Source organism: Dermochelys coriacea, chromosome 7 (assembly GCF_009764565.3).
Source record: "Dermochelys coriacea isolate rDerCor1 chromosome 7, rDerCor1.pri.v4, whole genome shotgun sequence".
Lineage (NCBI taxonomy): Eukaryota > Metazoa > Chordata > Testudines > Dermochelyidae > Dermochelys > Dermochelys coriacea.
This window is the reverse complement of record NC_050074.1, coordinates 80,452,051-80,477,333: the sequence shown is the minus strand read 5'-3', so window position 1 is coordinate 80,477,333 and position 25,283 is coordinate 80,452,051. Positions and strand designations below refer to the sequence as shown.

Genomic DNA, 25,283 nt, shown 5'->3' with positions numbered 1-25,283 from the left:
ACCCACCCAAGGCTGTCTCCTGGACCCACCAGGCGGAGAAGGGACCTCTGGTGAGTGTACCTTTTAAAATAGTATACATGGTTTAAAAGCAAGCATGTTTAATGATTGATTTGCCCTGGCATTTGCGGCTCTCTTGGACGTACGCCCAAAGCCTTTGCAAAATGTTTCAGGAGAGGGCAGCCTTATTCTGTCCACCATGGTAGAATGCTTTACCACTCCAGGCCAGTAGCATGTACTCAGGAATCACTGTAGAACAAAGCATTGCAGTGTATGTTTGCTAGTGTTCAAACAACATCCGTTCTTTATCTCTGTTATCCTCAGGAGAGGGATATCATTCATGGTCACCTGGTTGAAACAGGGCGCTTTTTTTAAGGGGACATTCAGAGGTGCCCATTCCTGCTGGGCTGTTTGCCAGTGGCTGAACAGAAATGTTCCCCGCTGTTAGCCACAGGGAGGGGGGAGGGGCTAGCCACTTGGTAGGGGGAGGCAAAATGCAACCTTGGAACGAAAGCACATGTGCTATGTATGTAATGTTAACAGCAAGGTTTACCATAAAATAATGTACCCATTGTTCTATAAAGTGTGTCTTTTTAAATACCACTGGCCCTTTTTTCCCCTCCACCAGCTGCATGTGTTTCAAGGATCACAGGATCTTCTCCTTCCCAGAGGCTAGTGAAGATTAGAAGGTGAAAAAAAACACGCTCACAATTAAATGTTCTCTGAGCTCATGCTGTCCTCCCACACTGACAGAGCACAGACGAATGGGTGGAGGCAGACAATGTCAGAATGCAGGAAAGCACACAATGACCGGGAGGAGAAGTGGCGGGCTGAAGAGAGGGCTGAAGCTGAAAGATGGCGGCAGCATGATGAGAGGAGGCAGGATTCAATGCTGAGGCTGCTGGAGGATCAAACTAATATGCTCCAGCATATGGTTGAGCTTCAAGAAAGGCAGCTGGAGCACAGACCACTGCTACAACCCCTGTGTAACCAACCGCCCTCCTCCCCAAGTTCAATAACCTTCTCAGCCAGATGCCCAGAACGTGGTGCGGGGGCCTCTGGCCACTCCACCCCAGAGGGTTGCCCAAGCAACAGAAGGCTGGCATTCAATAAGTTTTAAAATTTTAAAGTGCTGGCCTTGTCCTTCCCTCCTCCACCACCCCTCCCAGTGCTTCTCTCCTCCACCACCGCTCCCGGGCTACCTTGGCAGTTATCCCCCTATTTGTGTGATGAATTAATAAAGAGTGCATGAATGTGAAGCAACAATGACGTTATTGCCTCTGCAAGCAGTGATCAAAGGGAGGAGGGGAGGGTGATTAGTTTACAGGGAAGTAGAGTGAACCAAGGGGCGGGGGGTTTCCATCAAGAAGAAACAAACAGAACTTTCACACCATAGCCTGGCCAGTCATTAAACTGGTTTTCAAACCTTCTCTGATGCACCCACCTGTGCTCTTCTAATCACGCTGGTGTCTGGCTCCCCATAACTAGCGGCCAGGCGATTTGCCTCAATCTCCCCTTTACTCTCACAGTTATTGTGGAGTGTACAGCAAGCAGTAATAACAGTTTCACTAAGATCTAACAGAGTCAGTAAACTGTGCCAGTGTGTTTTTAAGTGTCCAAATGTACATTCTACCACCATTCTGCACTTGCTGAGCCTGTAGCTGAACAGCTCCTGCCTACTGTCCAGGCTGCCTGTGTATGGCTTCATGAGCCATGGCATTAAGGGGTAGGCTGGGTCCCCAAGGATAACTGCAGGCATTTCAACATCCCCCATGGTTATTTTCTGGGAATAAAGTCCCTTCCTGCAGCTTTTGAAACAGACCAGAGTTCCTGAAGATGCAAGCATCATGTACCTTTCCCGGCCATCCCACGTTGATACTGGTGAAACATCCCTTGGGATCTACCAGTGCTTACAGCACTATTGAAAAGTACCCCTTGTGGTTTGTGTACTTGCCAGCTTGGTGCTCCAGTGCCAAGATAGGGATATGGGTTCCGTCTATAGCCCCACCACAGTTAGGGAATCCCATTGCAGCAAAGCCATCCACTATGACCTGCACATTTCCCAGGGTCACTACCCTTGATTTCACTAGATCTTTGATTGCATTGGCTACTTGCATCACAGCAGCCCCCACAGTAGATTTGCCCACTCCAAACTGATTACTGATTGACCAGTAGCTGTCTGGTGTTACAAGCTTCCACAGGGCTATTGCCACCCCCTTCTCAACTGAGGGCTGCTCTCATCTTTATATTCATGCGCTTCAGGGCAGGGGAAAGCAAGTCAAAGTTCCATGAAAGTGCCTTTACACATGCAAAAGTTTCGCAGCCACTGGGAATCGTCTTAGACCTGCAACACTATGTGGTCCTACCAGTGTGTGCTTGTTTCCTGGGCCCAGAATAGGCTTCCACTGCATGAACCTGCCCCATTAGCACCATGATGCCAGCATAGCCAGGGCTTTGAGAGAAGTCTGTCGATGTCCTCATCACTCTTGTCACTGCACTGACACCGCCTACTCACCCCATTGTGCTTTGCCAGGTTCTCGTACTGCATATACTGCTGGATAATGCACGTGGCGTTTAGTGTGCTCCTAATTGCCAAAAGTGATCTAAGCGGGCCCCATGCTTGCTGTGATATGGCGCCTGCATGGAAAAAAGGCGTGGAACAATTGTCTGCCATTGCTCTGACAGAGGGAGGGGTAACTGATGATATGGTTTACAGAGTTGGTATACAGGGAATTAAAAACAAAGGGGGTGACTTTATATCAAGGAGAAACAAACTGTCACACAGAATGGCCCCCTCAAAGATTGAACTCAAAACACTAGGTTTAGCAGGCTTTCACAGACAAGCAACAGGGTACTAAGGAACCAAAGTTTCAGGGTGGTTCCTTTGTTAGGATACAAAAACCTGGAATTTTACACAAAGGGGACCATAAATTCACAGCTCCTCTTAAAATCAGAGAAGGGACCTTACACCTATTGACTTTCTGATTGGGGGTATGGAATACTTATCCTGCACCTGCCTATGCACCAAGAGGAGATTATGCTAACACCCAGTCTGCACTGGATGACTTCACTGTAGTATCAACACTACAGACATTGCACTGGAACTGGGGCTTGAGAGATGGCCTGTCAGACCCAGACGAGCACCTGTTTGGATGAGAGACTATGTTATGCAGTATCTATAGTGTTCTTAGTGTAATATTTGGGAAACAAGGTACTGTACAGTTGACATTTGTTCCTGGGGTTAGAACAATGTTTATTGTAATTGGGAGAGTTTAAGAGAGAAGGGAATGTGGTGTTTAGATGTTGTTTGAATTATTAGAATTGGGAGCACTGGCTGTTGGAAGTCTGAAAGGACAGGAAAAAGGAAAGAGGGGGAGGAGTTGAAGAGGCTGAGGGAGAGCTACTGAGGGTGCAGCAGCAGCTTGAAAAAGAGGTTTCCACTTCAAAAAAATAAAGTCCTGGTGAAGTTTTTTTTAGTACCTTGCCTGGCTACTAGAACAGGATTGTATCTTTGTGAAATCTAATGCAACTGGAACTCTGATAGATGACAGACTAGAAAGCTTAAGAACTACACACCTATCTCCACACAACAAAGATGGGGCAGAATAGCAGTGAATGTTTCACTTTTCATTATGTCTTTCTTGTAAACTGCTGTCATCATGTTGGCCCTGACTCTAATTCAGTATCTTGTTGAATTTACCTACAATAAAAGGAACAGCAGAAAACATACTTCATGCTGCTGACTTACATATTCTGGGTCAGGTCCAGAAACAGCAGATGGTTGTGACCTTCTGCTTCCAAGTGAAGAGACTCTGCCAAGAGAATAAGAAGTGTGGTCCTAAACTATGCTAGTATATAAACATTTCTGGATTGGGTTTAGGTACTGCTGCATATTATTGCAGTCGTTGTAGTAAACAAGGGTTGTCATGGAAGAAGTTCTGTTGGAATATGGTCCTGATCTTGGAGATGAATGCAAAGGGTACAGTGATAATTAGATTTGTGATGTAGTATATGAAAATGGAGGTGTCCTTTGAAGACTTCTGATTATTGTGTGAACAAGTCACTATCTGAATAGTGTCAGTAAGCGATGGTTATGATATTTACAAGAATCCAACATAGTATTAGGTCTGACAAAAATATAACTACCAACCAATAATTTAGAAATGGAGCCACTATAATTCTGGCCAGTTTAAAAGCATTTACTGACTTCTCATAATTTCTGTGGGGATGATTTTACAAAGCATAGGGAAAAAAAAAAAGATACACTATCTTGATGGAAACCACACACACACACACACACTTGGGCGAGTATCTTCCTGGGGTGGGGAGTTATTTTTTAATTCCATTGCTGAAATGAAGCAAATATTTTAGTTTTACATATTTAAAAAGTAGTATTTCATATACCTAATTTATCCATTTCCCCCTTCTCAAAATGGATCTACACTGCACAGTATAAAAAACTCATTACTTATTGTTTGAGGCTGAAAAAGCTTTGGCTTGATCCCATAATAAAAGTTATCCAGGCTATACAAATGTGTTGTCTTATTGACTTAGCAATGAAAAACTTTGCAGGAATATATCCAAACTTCAGCATTTTCTCTCTCAGGTTCTAGTCATCTGACAAAAAAAGTTTAGTTCTAGCACATCAAATTTTATCATTTTTGAATTTCACTTTTGTTGGGAGAAAGGGTAAAAATGTATCATGCCTCATCATTTCTTTAATGACTATCTTTTTGTGATAGTATTTCACCACATCCAGATATTTTTATAATGCTGGTAAGCAGAAATGCTAAGTCTTGATCATTTTTATCCCTCATTCTCTTACTTGAGGCCAGCTTTATTAACTAATATCTTGGGATTTTTACAATAGGTGTAGTTATTATGAGCAGTCAATCTATAATGAAGCCATGCAAATGATAAAGCAACACTTCTATAGATTAGTCTCTCATCTTGATTACATGACTAAATCCTGCTAGAAATAAGGTGTTACTGTGAAAGTGAAGCTCTCTTTTTTTAAGAAGTCTAAAATTAATGTTGTATTGAGCTAACCTATATGAAGATTTCTTTAAAGTGTACTTTCTGCAAACCCAATTATAAACATTGAAAAGTATACAGTGACAGAGGTCCTGATAATGTTAGTATTGTGTCCCCATGATATATTCATTGCTCTCAGATTGTGCTCATTATGCATTGAAATTTAAGTAGTAGCTTTATAAACATCTATACATAAAAATAAAAGAATTGTTAAGGAACAGACATATGAATAGCTACACTAACCATGACCAATAAGTGCCAAACTCACGATGTTTATATTATAAGACATGTGGGCCAAAATTTTCCAACCTGAATACCTAAAAGTAGACTCCTAAATCCATATCAAAACCATGTACCATCAAAATCAAGGTGATTTTCCATCTCATTTGTGTGTATGAGTGGTTGCATGTTTGTGTGTGAATATAGGTACACTGGATTGATCATTGGTCATAAATTATTGAAGTATGGAGTGGGAGAATCAAGCATATATGTACAGTAACTAGTTGAGCAGCTGTATTTGAGGCCAGAAACTTGTTTACAATTAACTTAGTTTTTTCCCTGAACTGATATTTGAATGAATTAGTGGGATTTATTACTTATCCACACAAACTGGGAGCATGATACCAACATATGCTTCCACAATAGCATTAACCCCTCCCTCTGAATCTTGCAAAGAGCTCTTCACAGATCCCCAGAACTAGTGGTTTATTCTATAATTAGATTCACCAAGCCAGTAACAAGAGAGCTTCTGTATTACCACACTGGTTAACCAGAAGCCAAACAGTCCCCTTCAGGTATCCCAGTCCTTTGCTCCCATCCAGACAAACAGATCTAACATAGTGATATGTTTCTGAAAACTCAGTCCACCATATGTGATGTTCTACTAATCACAAAGGATCAGACAGACACTTACCCGCAGGACAACATGCATCTCGGATCTTACCCAAATGTCACAGTCAGCCAAACTAAAGAAAAAAAAAGTGTTACTGAGTGGTTAAAGAATCACATACATATAAAGAGATTCAGTGTTCACAGGTCAGGTTTGTAGCAGTGATGGAATAGTCTGCTGGCTTGCAAAAGTTTATCTGGCAACTTCCAAAAGATTGGAAGGTCCTCAATCCACTGTTCAAGACACTCCTTTTAGTAACTCCACCACAGTCCAAAAGAATCTGAGCAGGAAAGAGGCAAAATGGAGATGTCTTATATCCACTGCCATGTGCCTGAAAAGATACTCAAGATAGAGTTTGGGATCACAAGAGCATGGAAAGTTACTGGTAAAAGATGTGACCTAAAAGTACATGTCTTCATCACATGTCCTTAACACGGTTTGCTGAATCATATGGGTGACCATTGGCTCCTTGCTGTCTGAGGCATCCACAGGAAAGGCCTACTGGGTGGGATGACTTTCTTCAATGACCCATTGTGAGAGTGGAGCATCTTGAATGAGCCATCACCACATAGTTGGCTAGCCCTGATGTAAATCTGGGGGTAGGGGTGTGTCACTGAGGCATACAACACAACACATGTTTGAGATACAGATATATAGCCAATATTCATAACTTCAGATACAGAGATAAATGCATATAAACAGGATAATCATTCTCAACAGAAAAGTTATGAATTGCTGATACCTTACATGATAGTTACCATAAATCTTGCCCAAAACCTAACAGTGGTAATAACAGTGATACGAACAGTCACCTTTCTTATACACAGTGTGGGAACACATTACACAGATCCTCTGCAGTATGGCATTTCTGCTCTGTATAGCAGGGGTGTGAAGCCCTCTCACTGTTAGCTTGGGAGGGAGTCAGGGAGGGTCTAACCAACCTATGTCAGATGGCAATGGGCCCTCAGACCAGGTCTACAGTACAAACTTTTACCACCATAGTTATATTGGCCATGGGTATGATTTCTGACCAACAGAGCTATGCCTGCTAAAAATTGTGTTGTAGATTGCAGTTATACCAGCAAAACAATTTGAGAGAGTGGAGATTCAAATAAACTATGCTGGCAAAAGCACTGTTTTACCAGCATGAGCTGCATCCACACTAGAAGCTCTTTATGGGTATATTGGTACTCTTATACTTGCAAAGTGTTCTTAGGGCAGACAGTCTAAGGGACCGCACACCACCTTGGATTGCTGGACTCCAGTGCTCTGGCCATACTCTCAAAATGCATTGCTTTACCCTGTGCGCTAGGACTGTGGGAGGAGGTGCATGAGAGGAGTATACTGGCTGTGTCAACTGACTTCCCCACCCTAAGGAAATTCCCAGCTGGCCAAATCCAGCTGCTTTCCCCTAGTGGATCAAAGGGGCCAGAACACAATGGACAGCCAGGACTGGTATTTATCTACATTTTCATATTATATTCCTCCCTATAGTGTCTGAGATAATGTACTCAGTAAAATACATGTTTAAGGTACTGTGGCAAGACCTTCCTTATTTGGGTTTATCTTAAATAAAAGGTTTGATGTCTGAAATTCAACATAGCTTTGTGTCTGCATTACTTACGGTGGCCTTTCGTATGCAAAAATCTTACCCATTTGTTATTCCACCATGTTTTATTCAAAATAACTGATAACATTACATAAGATAAGACTATTATAGGAGCCCTGTCCTTATAATAGGAACAATAGTTATGAATAATTTTGCTACCCAAATAACCACTTCTAAGCCTTTCCTCTCTAGAAAGGTGGGGTTTTTTTTTTGGTTAAACATTTACCCAACTAAGTACAATGATCACCTTAAAAGTCATCATGCGGTCTCCAGCACTGTGCTACTTCACAATACTTAGAATAAGGATGAATTCTTCATCAAATAGGGTCTGCTCTCCAAGTCCTTTCCCTCCAGAGTGCTCTGTTTACTGCCATATTCTCCATCACACAACATTTGACATGCCATCACTTCTTCTTGGGTCAGCCTGTCTTTTTCCTTCAATCTTCATCTTGTGCACTCTTATGCACATAGTGGTCAGGACTGCACTTTACATGGCCAAACCATCTAAGCCTGCACTCCTTCATTTCCCCCCACCCCATTTAAGGGGATTACTGTGGGCATGTCTCTAATGTACACATTGCCCACATGGTCCTTCTTGCTTACACCATTCATCCATCCATCTCCACATTTGCATGTCTGTGGAACTGATCATTTGCTCATGTTTCTTCTTTTTTGTCCAACACTCTGTGCCATATATTAAAACGAGACAGATCACTGTTCTCTAGACTTTCCCTTTCAATCTTACTGTCACACACTACATCACTTCTCTCCCCATCTGAGCCAGGTGTCTATTATTCTAGCTCTAATTTCACCCTGTTTCCCCATTTTCCCAGATTCTGGAACCTGGGCAATGGAAATTTTTAAATATTGTCTGGCCATCTATTTTCAAGGATAATCCTTTAGTGATCATAGTACTGAAGTTACCATATACTCTAAAAAAAGTGTATGCATGTCTTCCCAGTGTGTGTCTCTATTTATCAAAAAAATAAGGAATAATTGTGGTATTTCAAATATCACTGTGCACTAGCTGTAGGCAACTGTTGACTTTTTAAAAGGTCACCACTATGTTAGATCACAATGCCAGCTTCGAATTACCATGCTTTGTTTCAATGCACTTTTTAGCAGCAATGAGAAAATTGATGTGAAAACAAATAAGATTTAGGACCCATTCCTGTCTCCATAGAAATAAATGGCAAAATTCACAGACTTCAGTGGGACCAGTCTTATCCCTGGAGGAAAGGTTTCCTTTTCCTCACAGCTTAGCACGAGTATTCTAATTACAGAACCATAGGGCCAGGTTCTTCACTGGTTTAAACTGCAATGACTTCCAGGGAGTGGTACTGACTTCTGCAAGCAGAGAATCTGGTGTATGTGAACCTCTGTTGGAGTCTTGGAATAGCTATTCATAGAGTCAACTTGCAGAATGCAGAAATCCCACACACATACATGTTGAAAAGTTGCCAGTGATTGAGAAAATTTAATCTAGCAAACTTTACCTGCAAAAATTAAAAATATTGCAATGCAAAACCAAGTTGGAAAAAATTCTGCTAAGTGAGGTATTTTTATATTTAGCTTGATTGTTTTTGCTAAAATACCTAATTACACAATCCCAGTTTATGAATAATTGGGTGTACGGCAGCTCCCTAAGCAGAATAATATGACCTACTCCAATTACAATAAATAAGTAATGACTATTTTCAATACAATTGTATTTTATATTATGTTTATCTATTAAAACAGCTTCATGTTTTATTTTTGTTCCTAAAAAAATAAAATCCAAAAAAACCCCAAAAAAACAGTGTGCCATACTATAGGTTCCACAGCACAGTGTGCACATCACACTGAATTTAGCATACTAAAGCTTCTCTGTGGATGCTCCACCTCTCAGGCAAACCTCTACTGCTGCAAGTGTAAATTTGAATTGGACTATATGATTCAAAAAGTAAAGTATTGACTTCTTGATGCAGGCTCTCCATATTATATACATTGTACAGCATGTATAGGCTTTGCCTTCACCCAATATGCAGTTACTAAGGGAGCAGTATTTCAGGACAGGCATTTTTTGTAGTGTTATGGAAGTTTACCAAAGTGGCTTCAACTCTGACTATTCATTGATTAAGGAGCAACATAAAATATCCATCTAAGTCAATACTTTAATATAATTTTATTCTTTTCTAGTTTGCATGCTGTCTAAACCACTAAAAGATTACTTACATGTGGAATGGGGTTCTATAAAAGCTTGATTTCTGTTATCTGAAACAATTCCCAAGTATCAAAGAAATATCCATCCTAAATGGAAGATTTAACTGGGAGTGGGTGGGAGGGAGAAAACCTCACGCATAAGGAACATTTATTGTTAAAAGTGGGCTAAAAATATTAGGGCGGGGGAGAAAACAGTCCCCTAAGTTTTAAATATTGTCTACAATTTTCAGTTGTTAAGAATTCATGTTGTTCTTATTTAAAAAATCATCCTGAATTGCCTGTTTCCTTAACAGGTTAATATTTCCAGTTAAACATGAACAGGTTTCATGGAATAACTTTATATAACTACCAGTATGGTAATGGTGATATTGAATGTGAAAATTTTAAATTGCTGGTTTGGGGCAAATATGGCTTAAACTGGCCTGATATACAGCTGTATGGAATACCAACACCATTCTGAAGCTGCTATATTATTCTCATGCTAGTTGGGAGCGGGGAAGAAAATTCTTTAACTTATGATTGTAAAGAAAACCTCAAACATGTGACTGAGTATAACTGATGCAGAGATGTCTGTGGGTATGTCAATGCCACAAGCACCACAGCAGAGTTGCAGCTACCCTGCTGTAGCACTATAATGTAGATCTTTACTACAGCAATGGAAGGGTTTTTTCCATTGCTTTAGTAACTCTACCCTCTCTCTGACCTAGTTGTGTCTACAGTGGGGGTTAGGTTGACCCAAGGATGTTGCACGGGGTGCAACATTTTTGCTCACTGGACCAAAGAGCCTATAGCCCAGTGGTGAGGGTACTTGAACCTGGGTCTCCCATACCCTATGAGTGCCCTAACCACTGAGCTAATAAAGTCAAACATACATAAGATTTGAAAGATTGGTGCAATATTCCAGTAATAGTTAGATCATGAAACTCAAATGTCTAGTTGTATTTTCTCTGGTGGATCTCTTTCTTGATGAAAGTTTCATTGAAACCACATATATGTTTCCATGAATTTTTACATTTTAATGAATTGGCACTTTTAGACAACAAAAAGTCAAAAAATTCTTAAATAGCTCTAACTTGCTGTATTTTGTCAAAAAATGTTTATAGTACCAGTAAGCTGCATTTTAACAATCAGGGTGCATTGGTGGTGGAGGAGGGATTTAGTTAGGTAATCTCTAGTCTTTAGTAATGAAGATCTTTCCCAGAAAGATGTCACACATCTTAAAATCTAAATTGGGACTGGATGTGTTTCTAAAATGTATGCTGTAGATCAACCTGAAGTTATGGGCTTGATGCAGGAATTATTGGGTGAAATTCTATAGCATGTCTGACTTCTGTACAGCACTAGATCACAATGCTCCCTTTTTAGCCATAGAATCAGCTCTGAAAATACTTGAGAATTGTTTCAGAAAACAGAAATCAAGCTTATAAAACCCCATTCTATATTTAAGTAACCTTTTAGTAGTTTAGACAGCATGCACACTAGAAAAGAGTAAAATATTAAAGTATTGACTTAAGTATCCATCTTTGTTGCTCCTTAATGAATACTCAGAATTGAAGCCACTTGGTAAACTTCCATAACTCCACAAAAAATGCCTGTGCTGAAATATTGCTCCCTTAGTTACTGTATATTGGGTGAAGACAAGGCTGATACATGCTGTACAATTTACCTAATATGGAGAGCCTGCATCAACAAGTCAATACTTTACTTTTTGAATCACAGTCTAATTCAAATTCTGCTTAGGGAAATAAGGAGACTTCAGCTATGGGGCATTTGATAATGTTGAGATGCATCCCTCCATAAAAGTCATTATTAATGTGATGAAATGCTTAGAAAAATTAAGTAACTGGTGTTTTAACTGGTCAGAAAATGGAGATAAATATTCAGGGTTTATTAAGCATACTGATTATATTTACTGTAAATAAGAGCAAAGAAACAGATCAATCAAAATCAATATACTCATCATGTGACAATGCTGATTCAATTATCTTCCTAGCCACAGGAATGGTTCCCTTACTAATAATGAACAACCTGAGGCAAAGTCAAACATTATTAGTACAAGATTTTCTTTTTCCCTTTTAAAAGGGAAACTTTCCTCACAATGTGCTCTGTTGAGTCACTCATAACTGGATTCTGACAAGAAAATGCAGTTGCAGAAGTTGCAAGTGCAATTTTAGATATTTAGTCCTCTTTTGGGCTGCTGCACCACAATCTTGCATCTGACATCAGACTCACTTATGCTAAATTCTTCCATTCCCACTGGCCACACATTTATGTAAAAAAAAGTTTCTGCTAACAAGAGAAAGCTTTTAGAAACTTACCTCCACCCATATGACTCTTAGCTGAGAGAGGGTAGACTCTCAAAGAGAACATGTACTTTGAAACAATTACCTAAAATGAATGAATTCTTCGTGGCTATAACAAAAGTAGCATGTGATTGATGCATGGCCTCTGACAAAACACAGGGTTTGCCTATGCAGTCTTCAAGCCCACAAGCCAGTTATATGCTAGACCTGATCTTCACAGATATTGGTACTGGGATCATACTAAATACCCCCTAAATTGTGGTCTGACCACCAACTCCTTCAAGTAGAGGTCACAGCCTTCTTGCCTTCCTGTAAAGGATTGATTAACTAGCATGCTACACTGGATGCCATTCAAAATCTGGGTCAATTTCAAGGTTCTTGTCCTGAGAATTAGTTCCCAACTATATCAGTGATGGTCTCTGTTCCTCACTATACATGCCAAATTTATCAGGGACTAATTCACAGAATCAGCATTTGAACTCATGATGGTCAGAGGCAGGGTGTTCTCAGTGGCATGTTCAAGATTATAAAAGCCACTTCTACCAGAAATCAGGTCATGCCTAAATCTCTGCCCTTTAGAGCAGGTTGCAAAATGCACCAATTCAGGCAGACATTTCCTTTGACAATATCAGATGTGCTACATAGCTTGGAGTAACCACTGTCCAGAATCTGATTTCTGTATAAAAATGGCTGTAAAAGCTATCTCTAGAGGATAATTAATGCAATAACTGAATCTGGTGGAGAATTCAGGCAGAACACTGATGGGTGTTTTAGAAATGCATATTTAATTAGTAGTAGTATTCATTGTGTATTTAACACTGTTAATATCCAGTCAAACTTGGTAATAGCATGCAAAACCCAAAAGATATTTCTAAGCTTTCAGTAACAGAGAAACTGAGGACTAACATGCTTTAATACCCAGACACATCAGGAAGCAAAATGAAGATGAGGCCATTATTCACACAATATTAAAGCTGTAATAAGCTGGCTGACAGAAATTTGGACTCTGGCTAAGAGAAGAGCTAACTGTGTTCTCTTTAACAACCATAGAGGCCTCTGTTCATCTGGTATCACCTACCTCTGGAATGTGGAAGTCAGCACTTAAAATAAAAATAAAAAAAAGTTATACGGTCCCAAATTGTATGTGGGAAGAGAATGTCTTCTCCTGTCTGAGTGTACTACTCAGTGCCCAGCTAACTGTGCTTAGTCTTAAGCATAGTGAAGCTCAATATTGATGTTGGTAGTCTGTTTTGGGAAAAGCCCTCCACTCACTAGGCTTACTCCTTCTACCAGAATACCACTGGGGGAAAAGTATATGCTCATCTCCCTTCTGACATTATGAGAAAGAGGAAAGGAGAAATAAAGACAGGGGAAAGGAGAGCTGTAAAGGAGAAATTGAAAGGGATAGGGCTACTCAAGAATTATTTTTTCTGAAAGTCCTTAAAATCCTAATGTTGGCCCTATATTTTGGGCAGCTTCAATTATCAGGTCACTGGACACAAGCAGAGAGCAGTTAGGAGAAAGATCTTTGAAACTGATTCCCATATTCCAAAATGGTATTGTACTAAGTGGGTGCCATTAAAAACTCAACACTTGTGACCACATGGATATTTTACAAGATATAACCGATAACATTTTATAACCGTATCCCAAATTGTTTACAGAGTCCTACATTAGCTGCAAAGTTTAGTAGTATTTCAGCCTTCTCATCTAAGCCCCCACCAAATACTGTTCTTTTCCTTACAAATGTCTTCACATTTTCTCTTTCTATATTGACTGCCAAGATCCTATTTCACATTCTGGCAATTGTGCCTCAGATACTACCTGCAATTCTGTGGTTTTCTGCTCTCTCCATCCCCCAATTCATTGAAAGTGCTGCTAAAATGATAGTTTTCTTAACTTGCCGTTTTCCTGACCTATTTTCTCCTACATAAAGCTCAAGTTTCTCTTTCAAAGCAATCTACAAAGCCCTTATATCAAACTTTCCATTCTTTCCTCCACTTTTGACTCCTTTCCAACTATGAAGTCAGTCCCACTAATACACAACTGCCACCTTTTTTGCTCCTCTGACTCCCATGCTCTGAAACCTGAGAAAGTTCAATTACATTTCCTCCTTCTCATACCTTCCTTCAAACAATTACTTTTCCATCATTGACTCATGCTCCAAACCCCATTGCTTATATGACTTTTGAGCCCCTCTTTAAGCTCTTCCTGTCCTTCTACAACTCTGTGCAAGATCTCATTGGTTTTTCAAGAGAAACAGTGACAAGTTCTGCTATGCCCTCCCAGTCCTTCCCTTCTTGTTTACCCCCCACCCCATCACTTACATTGGGTCTCTTACTTGCCCACCTCCTCAAACCCTTCCAACTGCCACTTGACTATATTCCCTCATGTCTGCTGATGTTCTTTGTCCCCAGTCCTCCACCTTTCCTTTTATCTCCCTCTTCTGACTCTCCGCCTCTAAATACAAAGGTACCCTGGTCTCCCTCCAGCCATAAAACTCCACCGCCACTCCAACTACCCTTCAGCTCCAAACTCATTAAATACTGAGTTTACAACAGTTGTCACAGATTGTTCTATTCCAACACCATCTTGCTGCTCCTTCTTTCATACTGCCCTTATCACTGGAGAAGTCTGCTAACACACATCAAGCTCCCTCCTAGTTTTCCTTCCTTTAGAAAACTCCTAACAACCTGTTTATTCCAAAAAGGATTTTAGCTGTAATTCTCTAGTCATTCTGTCTGACCTATATTGCACCAGCTAATGCCTTTATATGCAAGTCTGTTTGATGTAGGACTTCCATTCTTTTTTCTTCCATTTTATTATTTGTAATACACTGTCTACATTCAAGTTTATTTAAATTTAACATATCAGAAACAAGATTAGAACAAACAAAGAAAAAATCTTCAAGAAGATCCCTCTGAACATCTCTGTATGCTGATCTGTTATTTGCATACTAGTACCTAGAGACCCCTACTAAGATCTGGCCCCCACTGAGCCAGGCACTGTATAGATGCATAATAAGAGACTAACCCTGGTCTGAAGGGCTTACAGTCTAATTGGCAAGACAGAAAAAGGGCAGTATTATATATATTTTTTTTTGACAGACAGAACAGGACTAAATGAGTGCCCAAGATCACACAGGAAGGATGTGGCAAAGGCAGGAATTGAATCCCGATATTCTGAGTCCCATAAAACGACCTTTACCACAATATCTTTACTATTTAAATCCTCTCCAGGAGGGTGAGATCTCAACTTGTAGGTCCTCCACGGCCAAGTGGAATACCTATCTTGCTTTTATAAAAAACTTATTGCAGAGGCAAGTGGAAAGATTCATGAGCATAAAAATGTTTTGTTTATATATACACAATCAACCTTGTCTGCAATGCAGATATTTGCAGACTCACTTCTATTCACTAGATAAAGATAATTCAGTTAAACACTCAAAAAAACCAACCCAGTGTTCTTTGATTAAGGCTGAAATCGTCTGGAAACATTTCCGTTTCTAGGCTTGGGATATTTACCTATCCATGGGAAATGGAAGGGTTTGCAGGGGTGGGGGCAGAGTTAACACTAGTTTCAAAAACACAACATCCGACATCAGTAGTTCGGATTATTTCTCCAAATTATCTGTGGAGGATTGTAAATGTTTGTTGTGAGACTTCCTCCAGGTTTTGTGACTTCCCATGAAAAGCTGTCAGTAACAGCTCTCATAGCTAAATAAAATACTATGGTGCATTATGAAATAGTGGCAGGTAGAAAATAAGCATCCCTCAAAACTTTAAAAATATGATAAAATGGATATGAAGAGTATTTGTAAATTGTTGGAAAGGAAAAAAATTATGCTCAGTAGTATTGCAGATAGCACTGGTAATTGAGGGGGAATCTTCCCCAAAGATAGCAGGTTGTGGGTGTACACACACACACACACACACACACACACACACACCCATATATATCACGCACAGCGCCTGTATAACGCACTGCCTCTGTGATCCTTAATCACCATTTTTTTCAGTTTATAGATTTAACCACTGCAAAATTCTGGATTATACAAGTTATATTTTTAGAACAGGATTTCCCATCCTGTTATTAACTATTTAAATCTTTGTATTTCCTGTTGCATTTTTATTTCATTTAGAGGAGAGTGGTAAATCAAACTTTTTAAAACCAATTTTCTTACAAAACCAACTTTTTGAAACTGAAAATAAAAATCTTACCTCAAATCTCCTTGTGGCTTTTTGTCACATGCTCTCTTCTTTCAGCCACAGAACTCCCAGATCTGTGCTCTTAACCAAATAGATGTTCTAGGTTCAGTCTGATTTTTTTTTTAATCTTTGCTTTTCTTCCTGAAAAATAAACTCAGAGGCAAAATGTAAAACTAATAGCAGGGTGCATAACAAAGCCCCAGGACACTCAGCTGGTATAAATCAGTGCAGCAACACTGACTCCAACAGAACTCACTGATCAGCACCAGCTGGGTATCTGACCTACTCGATGTACAATTTGGCAATGTGAAGAAGATCACACTCCTGCTTTCACTAAAAAACAAAAACAAAAACCCAGAATGTTGCCACTGACTTCACTGGGAAAACAGTCAGGCCCTATGATACTTCACTAGAGTCAGTCTATATGCAGACCATTTCTAGAACTTCTACAATCTCCAGAACCTCCTGTAATTACTATGAAGCAGAAAAGTCTGGACTATATCCCATGTGCATCTCCTTTACTCAGAGCAGGGTAGGAATGCCACATGCTTACAACCACATATGCATAAAATATACACATACAACAGCATAGCAAGCTACAATATATTCACACGTCCAAAGAATTTATGAATGCCACATTTTTCAAACACTACCTCAGTAATACAGTAATAAATATGGACATTTCATTTCCCCCTCCTTTACTACAGTCATATTGAGATTAGCTGGGTCCAAAGAGCTGCAAAAAAAATCTAAGCCTTAGAAAAATGGAAGATAATAAAATAATGAATGTATCAAATCTGCTTCTTGTGAAATAAGAGATGAAAATTTAATTTTACCCTTCATTTAAGCTGTCTTTTTCCCCATGAAATCTTCCTAAATGACTAGAAACTTTGCCAACTTAAATTCAGTTGGCACTTTCACACAAAAAACTACCTAATTCTCTTAGTACAGTGGGATATTAAAACCCTTTAAAATATAACATTAACTACAATGAAGGCTGTATTTCTTCCAGTTATCATAGGTTTCATTTAAAAGAGTTAAACTGAACATTTGCCATGAAAAAATTCAGTGAAAAACGTGAAGTTCAAAATTTCTGCCTTTTCACTTAAGGCCCAATTCAACTCCCATTGACTTATTAAACCCTTACTAAGCATGGGCAGAGTAAAGTCAGAGAGATGTGGATGTGATGGATCTCAATGAGGCTCCAATTCAGCAAAGTACTTAAACATGCCGGAAATATTTTGCTGAATAGGAATGAACCATTGAATAGGACCTAATCAGTAAGCATATGGAAGGGGAGGGGTTTCCCTGGAGATAGCTGTTCTGCTCTTTGGTCTTCTCAGGCTGAGCCTGCAGAATAGAGTATAAGAACAGGGACAGAAGCAGGGGGGAAATCTTTTAAAAAAGCCTAAGCATGATCAAATTGTGACCTGCAAGTTTTGCTCTTCAAAAATCACAACTTGTGAACTGATCTTGGACAATCTGTAAGACCAAGAATGATTTGCTGAAAATAAAATAAATCAGAGATAATCTTGTTTAATGGACATAGTCAAGAACTCTGCAATCTGGGCAAAATGTTATATTTATAAACAGTTCTTTTCTGATCAAAAACCATATTCAGTATTCAAAGACCATCTTGTGGTCAAGGAATCGGATCAAAACCCTCCTTTTATTTGTCTTGTCTGTGTAGACTGTATGCTTTTTGGGGCAGGGACTACTTACTATGTGTGATCAGCATTTAGCACAGTAGTACTACTGTAAACCAAACAAATATTATAATCATCTAGAAATTGCATTCAAGAGAGATGGGAAATGAGATATTTATGAGGCAACACAAATATTGTCTTTTATAAATGACTACAGAAAGTGTAATTAATAGATATTTTCCTATAAAGGAAAAGGCCTACTGTTAACCAGCAACAAATCCAATAAGCTTTATTCAACTATGGAAAAGAGAAAGCTTCAGCAAAATGTTTTTTTTTGGCAAGGAAGCTGCTATGCTAATTGGACTAAAACCCAGCAGTCCTAAAATTCCAAATTAAATAAATGCTTTCTGCATGTTCACTGTAGCAGTAAATTACATAATGCATTATAAATTACAGGTAAGACGACAGTTTGCTTTTCAAGTGTGCTATAAAGGGAACATCAATAAGGAATGTAATCAACATCTAGCTGTGTTTGCTTAGCAGAAAGGTAATGTTACAATGCAGGTATGGGAATACAGTATCAGGATTCCTACAGTCCCAAAGACCTGCTTTTAAGGTCTGATATCAGATTTTTTTTGGACCTTGCATGATAATTTCTAATTTTTTGAGCGTCACTCTTCTGCTGACGTCTTTTCATCATGCCACCTCGTGTTGTATACAACTTACTAAAAGCACCTCACACAACGTTTTGCCATATCATTTCATCAGGTTCCCTGAAATAAGTAACATCAAGGTTGATGTTTCCATTAGGAAATGCTGAACATACAATGTGGCAGGAGATTTATAATTGATCTCTTATTGAATTATAAGCTTTTTTTTAAAAAAAATCATGCTACTTCTGTTCATAACCTGACATAATACAACAGAATGGAATTTGAAAAAACTTGAGTAAAACTTGAGCACATTAGAAAAGTTACAGTAGTAACACCACAAATCACGATGTGGCCACATGGGCTGGAAAGACGACCATCTTATGAAGAAATTCAGGTTTACATATATTAATGATGGCTCAGGTCTTTGGCTAAGACTAAGAAACAGCGTCAGAAGAGAAGATGCAACATCAAAGTTTGTGACTTTTTGAATCTATTTCTCATTGTGTGTTTATGTTCTGTACAAAGCAATGGGCCCTGAACTTGGTTGAGGCCACCTACTTGAATTTCCATTTGATGATTTTTAAGTGCAAATTCATACCTTACATAAGAGCAAAAAGTGTGTGTGTATTGGGGGGAGAGGGGGCGGAATTACAAACTTCAAGGCCTGAATTTGCTACAGGTGCCATTGAGTTCCTGCTCTGCATAAGCCTTGAAAATCCATACTAGGAACACATGGAAAACAAAAGATATTATTCAGTCTTCTGCACTGGCAAAGTGAAACCAGCTCTAATTATTGCAGATGCACCTTTTTTCATTTGTTATATATGGTGGAGATTTTCAAAGCTCAGTTGAATGAGTTATCCACACAACTCCCATTAATTACAGTGGAACTTGTCTGGCTGAATCCCTGGCAAGCTTTGAAAGTCTCAGCCACTGGCTCTCTACTGTGTCTGGACACCATACTAAGATCATCATTTATTAATTTCAATATTGATAAGGATTTTTTTAAATTACAATCCAAACAAAAAGGAAAGTCTCTGAAACCATTAGATATTGAGATGCTAGATATTTTGAACTGAACTGTACATAGTTGCTAGGCAAGATCGGCAAACTATGCTGAGTACCATAGCACATAGTTAAAGTGTTGTGACATCTCTCAGTAGTTACTGCCCTCTCTCCCTTTTTCTTGAACCAGGTTTAATTTACAAGTTAAACAATTTTAAATTAGCAAAGTTTTAACCGTTCTTTTCTTTCAAAGAAGCAATGCCTATAACCACAACTTGTGTTGTTAAGTGTTGTGCCCATTGAGGACACAAAACATGTTTTTGGAACACAGTTTTAATTAATACTTTAATAAGATATGTCCTTTCATTAACAACCCACATGGCACCAGTGTCCCAAGAGATTAGGAAGCTGTCCTGGGTCTCTGACGCAAAACAGGTCAGAATCCTAGATCCTTTCCAAGTTAATAAACCATTATGCACCTTCATTCTACTATTAGCCCAATCTTTGGGATGAACTGACTCTACCCCTGCTCTGGTCTTTTAAAATGTATGCAATGCTATTAGACTACACAGCATTTTAGTGGTGGGAACATGGAGAATTATAGAATACATTATAATGTTAGGTTGCTCATTTTTTGACATTCAAATATAATGAACATAGTGTATTTCACAGGGATACTTGAAAGAGGGGGGTTTGAGAAAGAATTTGACAAGGAGATAAACTATGTTGTACAGAATCAGGGATGTCTGTTACATGATTTTGGGCTTTAGCGCACACACTAACCCTAGCCATTGAAAGTGATTAGGCTTTATCCCCGGGATACTACTAACTTTTTAGCTAACCAACACATGCACAGCTGTGAAATTGACCCTTTTCCTACCTTGGACTCTTTGCTGCAAGAACCACCCACTCACCTCTAATATTATATTACATTGAGAGAACCATGAATAGAGAAATGAAGCTGTACTCTTTACATACAATGTGCAGTGTTAGCCACATGCACAGAAGACACTGAATGGATGTAAAGGCAAGTGAAACTAGTCAGAGTTATGCATTTAAAGAGTAAATGCAAACATTCAACAGATGCTTGTAATTTCTGTTACTGCAGCAAAATTACAAGTAGATAAACAACAGTCTGGATTACACGATGAAGTGAGCTGTAGCTCATAAAAGCTTACGCTCAAATAAATTTGTTAGTCTCCAAGGTGCCACAAATCCTCCTTTTCTTTCTACAGGAAAAGGGAATAGACGTGCACATGAGGAGGTGGACAGCAAACCAATGAGTAGTGCAGGTGCTGGCAGCAGAGAATGACTGTCTTTGTACCTTCTCTGTATTTTCATGCTTTAGCTAGGTGTGGCCAACTGTTTGGGACGCAGGGACATGACTCAGCCTAGCCTTCCTTCTTGTTCAGCCAAGTTATCTCTACCTTGTTCCCTCTTCATGGGGACTTGATTGGTGACTTCTGGCCACACAGAACTTGTGATCCTTGCCCTAGCCAACTGAAAGCTAAATGGTGCATTGCCATCATTAGTGAAGAGTTGCACCTTACATGGCCACCCCAGGAAACTTGTTCTGACATTATCAGTCAGAGGTGAAACTGCATTGGTGCTTTAGTGCTGAGGGTTTCACTAACACAACTGTTTTCATGTGGTCTAGATATTACTGCCAGTTTCTTGTTGACTCAAGCTCAGCCATAGGATCTATGACTTAGCATGCTACTAAGTCTGCAAGGAGAGCCATTATGCTGGAAATGTGTTGGGGAAAAAGAAAAGCCCCAAAATTCTCAACGTGCATGGAGATGGGACATGGTGAAAAGCAACATCTTCATTTCCAGAGGAATAACTGATGCTCCTAAGCAAGCTCTCCTTGCTTTCATTTGTCTTTGCTGCTTCTTGTTGCCTTGCTTACTAGAACAGTGGGGACAGGTCAGCCTAGAGTCTTCCCGTAGCAGTAATAAGTGATATCATCCTGACATTGAGTGTCCTGCTTGTATGAGTATCAAACTGAAACTCTGGCAACTACCTTATATTTCACTTCTGCAGACAGAATCTAAGGAGAGAATTCAGAGACTTTGACAGTGAGGTCAAGAATGCACATCTACAGATTGTGAAATTCTCAGTGGACCACACCCCTGCCTAGCAAGACAATGACCCATGATGAGTTCACTATAGAAAGAGGACATGCAACACAAATTCTAAATGGAGGTAGAAAAAGGAAGAGGAGCAAGTATGTTTCCTCCTCCCAAAAACCTTCAGGTATGCCCTTTACCACAAGGGAATTAACTCATGATCCAAGGATCAAAATCTATTGAAAAATAATGAAAGGAGAGTTATTGAGTTATAGCCACATTGGACAGCTGCTCACCTAGGAGTCAGTCATCCATGTAGCATGGTAATTGAGCGATGGATAAAAAGGGAGTTCATTTAGGGTACCTTCTCATCTTGTTCTAGGGGCTTTGTAAGTGTGCACATGCACACATGTGAGAGGGTGTACAAGTGACATTAGCATCCCATTTTTCCTTTTTTTTTACTTTAAAAGAAAAAAGACATGGTAAAGAAAGGATTAATATTGGTTAACTAATTATTGAAATGGGTTAATTAGTGTGAGTGAATCATTTTAGATTACAAATCCATTTGAGCCGCTTTGCTTACGGGGCATTTAAGGAGACATTCAAAACAGTGGACATCCTTTTGCAAATGCAAGTTACGCTCACAAAATGTGAGCCTGATTTTTCTGCAGGTACAAGTTTTACAGATGCACCTTTGACACAGCTGCAAAGGGATTTGGGGGGAGAGGGCTCAGTCTTTTAGAAAAATCCACCCCTTGCAGTCTTTATAAACCTTCTTAAAAAAAAAATCTTACAAACTTGGTAGGTATCTTTCAGATATTATTCACTCCTTTCTAGATGGTCTTTTAATACTATACACCATGTTTTACTGGACTTTTGAGAAATATTGTCTTTCTTGCTCTTTCCAAGTAATTTCTCTACACTGTTGGAGGCTTGTCATTGACATAACTCTTCCTCAGGGAATAATGCAAGAGTTCAAACATGGGAGATGTACTGGGAACAGATGGGATAAAATACTGCAAGGCCAGTATAAACCTGCAATGAAAGGATATTAAGAAAATACATGTTGGAGTTTATCTTCTTTAAAATGTCACCTTTTGGTCTTCCACATCCTATTTAACTTAAGTAGGTGATGAGTTCTGTTCAAATTCCCCTAACGGGAATGTGTTGAAAAAAGGATGAGTGAGCATTCTCCACTGTATTAAAACAGATGGGTACATTTTGCAGAGACAACTAGGAGTTCAGTTATTGTCTGTCTCTCCATTTCCTGGGTTTTATTTATATCACTTTCTGGATTATAGTAAACTTGGATTACACACACCCCCCCCACACACACACTTGAATATAAAATGGTCAGATCCTGGTGATAATAATCTTTACTCTTTTTAAAGCCAGGGTTTCTGGGTCTTTGTCACATTAGGCTTGTGGCTAAGGTTGTTGTCACAGATATTAGAAGGATTACTTTAATTTCTTCCCCTGTTGTGACCAGTGAATTTTCAGCTTCTGCTCTGGAAAAAAAGCAAAAGACAAAAAAGCTCTCACCTCTTTATAGGCCTAACAACTTTCACCGTGTGCTCATGAGTCTCTTTTTAATAAGAGAGTCAACCTCAAAACAGTATGAAAAACTCCTTTATTGGCTTCCTTCCAGCAGCTTTATTTCAAGCCACCCTGCAGTAGGTTATAATATTTCAGACATTGCAGACCAAGTGTCAAAGAGTGCTTCATAGATTTAAAGCCAGGTGGAACCATTATGGTCACCTGACCTCCTGCATAACCCAGACAAGAGAACTTCACTCAATTTCTGTACCAAACCCATAACTTCTGTTTGAGCTAGAGCATATCTATTAGAACGACACCCAGTCTCTACTTAGACAGCAAATTCACTGTATGTCCAGGTAAGTTATTCCAATGCTTAATTACCCTCACTGGTAAAGTCATGTATTGTACCCCCACAATGGGCTTTTATTGTATCTCCCATAGTCAGAAAGGGAAAAAATTTCAAAATATGGCTTCTTTGTTATATGCACAATTTTTGTTCAGTTTTGTATACACAAAGTGATAATTTGTATCTAGGGAATCCCATCTACATCTGCAAAAATAATCAGAAATGGATTTTCTTCATTTAGAACCTGATCCAATGGCCATTAAATTCTGTCACCTATGCAAAAGCATAATATTTTTTCCCTATATGGGTTTTTTAACAAGCCACTGCAGACTAGTTTCAAGCTCCTTTGAAAATTTCACCTCATAAGTACACAAATAGATACAGTGAAAAGTAAAATGGTCCATTCATGGTCCTTTTGCAAAGTTAGGGTATTCTTAAAAGAAAGTGAAGGGAGAGAAGGGAATTAAATCAGCACACAGATTACTACAATTAAAATAAATCCCACTAATACAGAAAATCCTAAAGCCTTGAAAGCCAGAAATATTTAGAATTGCTAAGAATGTTTCCGTCTCTGAAAGCCACCATTACCAGGAGAAAGAAAGATGCATGTGAACCACTTAGCATATATAGGGATGCCATATTAATATGCCTTTAAGTTAGTAGTGTAATAGAATCCCTGTCTGCCCGTACAGGAGTCAAGTTTCTAAGAACCACCATTGTATATGGCAGCATAACACATGTGCTGTTAGCACATATACTTAACTGCCTCTAACAGCAGCCTCAGATCAGAACAAGATAAACTACACTTGTTAATCCAAACTTGTATGTGCCAGTTTAGGGCCTGTAACGGGGTCAGCACCTGCATCTTGTGGTGCTCCCTTTTCTCTGGCTAATAGGGCCTGCAAACAGTTCTTTCCCCGGGGAGTCAGAGTACCCACCTCTTTCAGATGGCCCCCTTTCTCTCAGTTAGGTGTGACCCTGGTTTTCTCTTTTGGTCTTACATCAGGGTGGCACCTGCCTCTCAGAAGCACCCCCTGGCTACTGGTTCTCTCTGCTGGTCTTTGGCGGCTCAGCCCTCCGGCCGAGTGGCACAGGCTCTCCCTGCTTCTGGGGTATACAGTCCAAGTTCTTACCTCAGCACCGATATGGGGCCGTAGCTGTAAGGCTTCTCCCACAGACACTGCATTCTTCAACCACTCAGCCAGGGCCCATCTCAGTACCTGCAGCTGGTGGTGTTTCTGGAGGCCTCAATCTCCAACCAGACCAGCAGGGCCTATCTTGGAACCCTTGCTGGCCTGTACAGGTTCTGTGTTCAATTCCCCCTGGGCTTCAGCCTGCCCACACTGACCTATCACTGGTCCTGCTGCTGTTCCCACCAGCCAGACACCGGGGCTTCAGTGAGCTCTTCACAGTGACCAGTCTATTATTCTTATTCTTATTCTGCTGCTGCTTCAGCCAAGCAATCACCCAGCCTTCACTCCTCAAACTCCACCCAGCAACTGAACTTCTCTACACTGCTGATTGTCTTTTATCAGGCCCTTCTGGCCCCTTATTGGTCGCTTCAGCAGTCCCTCTGAATGGCTGCTCTTCCGCAGCCACTCTAGGTTGCCTGGAGGACTTCTCGCTGCTCTATTCTGGGACAGGGTGATGCAGGGCCACAAGGCCTCCAGCAGAGGGCCTCCAGACCGAGTCCACCCTGCCACAGGACCTTTATAGCAGATAGCATTTTTTTCTGAGGACTCAGAGTATTATTTCAAGAAGGACAGATATTGTGTAAAGTTGT

General features: G+C 39.8%; 1 long non-coding RNA gene across 1 annotated transcript; it reads right to left on the bottom strand.

Moving 5' to 3' along the window:
* Positions 1-4,187: 4,187 nt before the first annotated feature.
* On the bottom strand, positions 4,188-24,986 carry LOC119859336. The gene is made up of 4 exons (XR_005294186.1): positions 24,634-24,986; positions 16,255-16,383; positions 5,945-5,996; positions 4,188-4,345 (listed from the first exon to the last, which is right to left on the bottom strand). It is a non-coding gene; the product is annotated as an uncharacterized LOC119859336 (long non-coding RNA).
* Between the last annotated feature and the right edge of the window lie 297 nt (positions 24,987-25,283).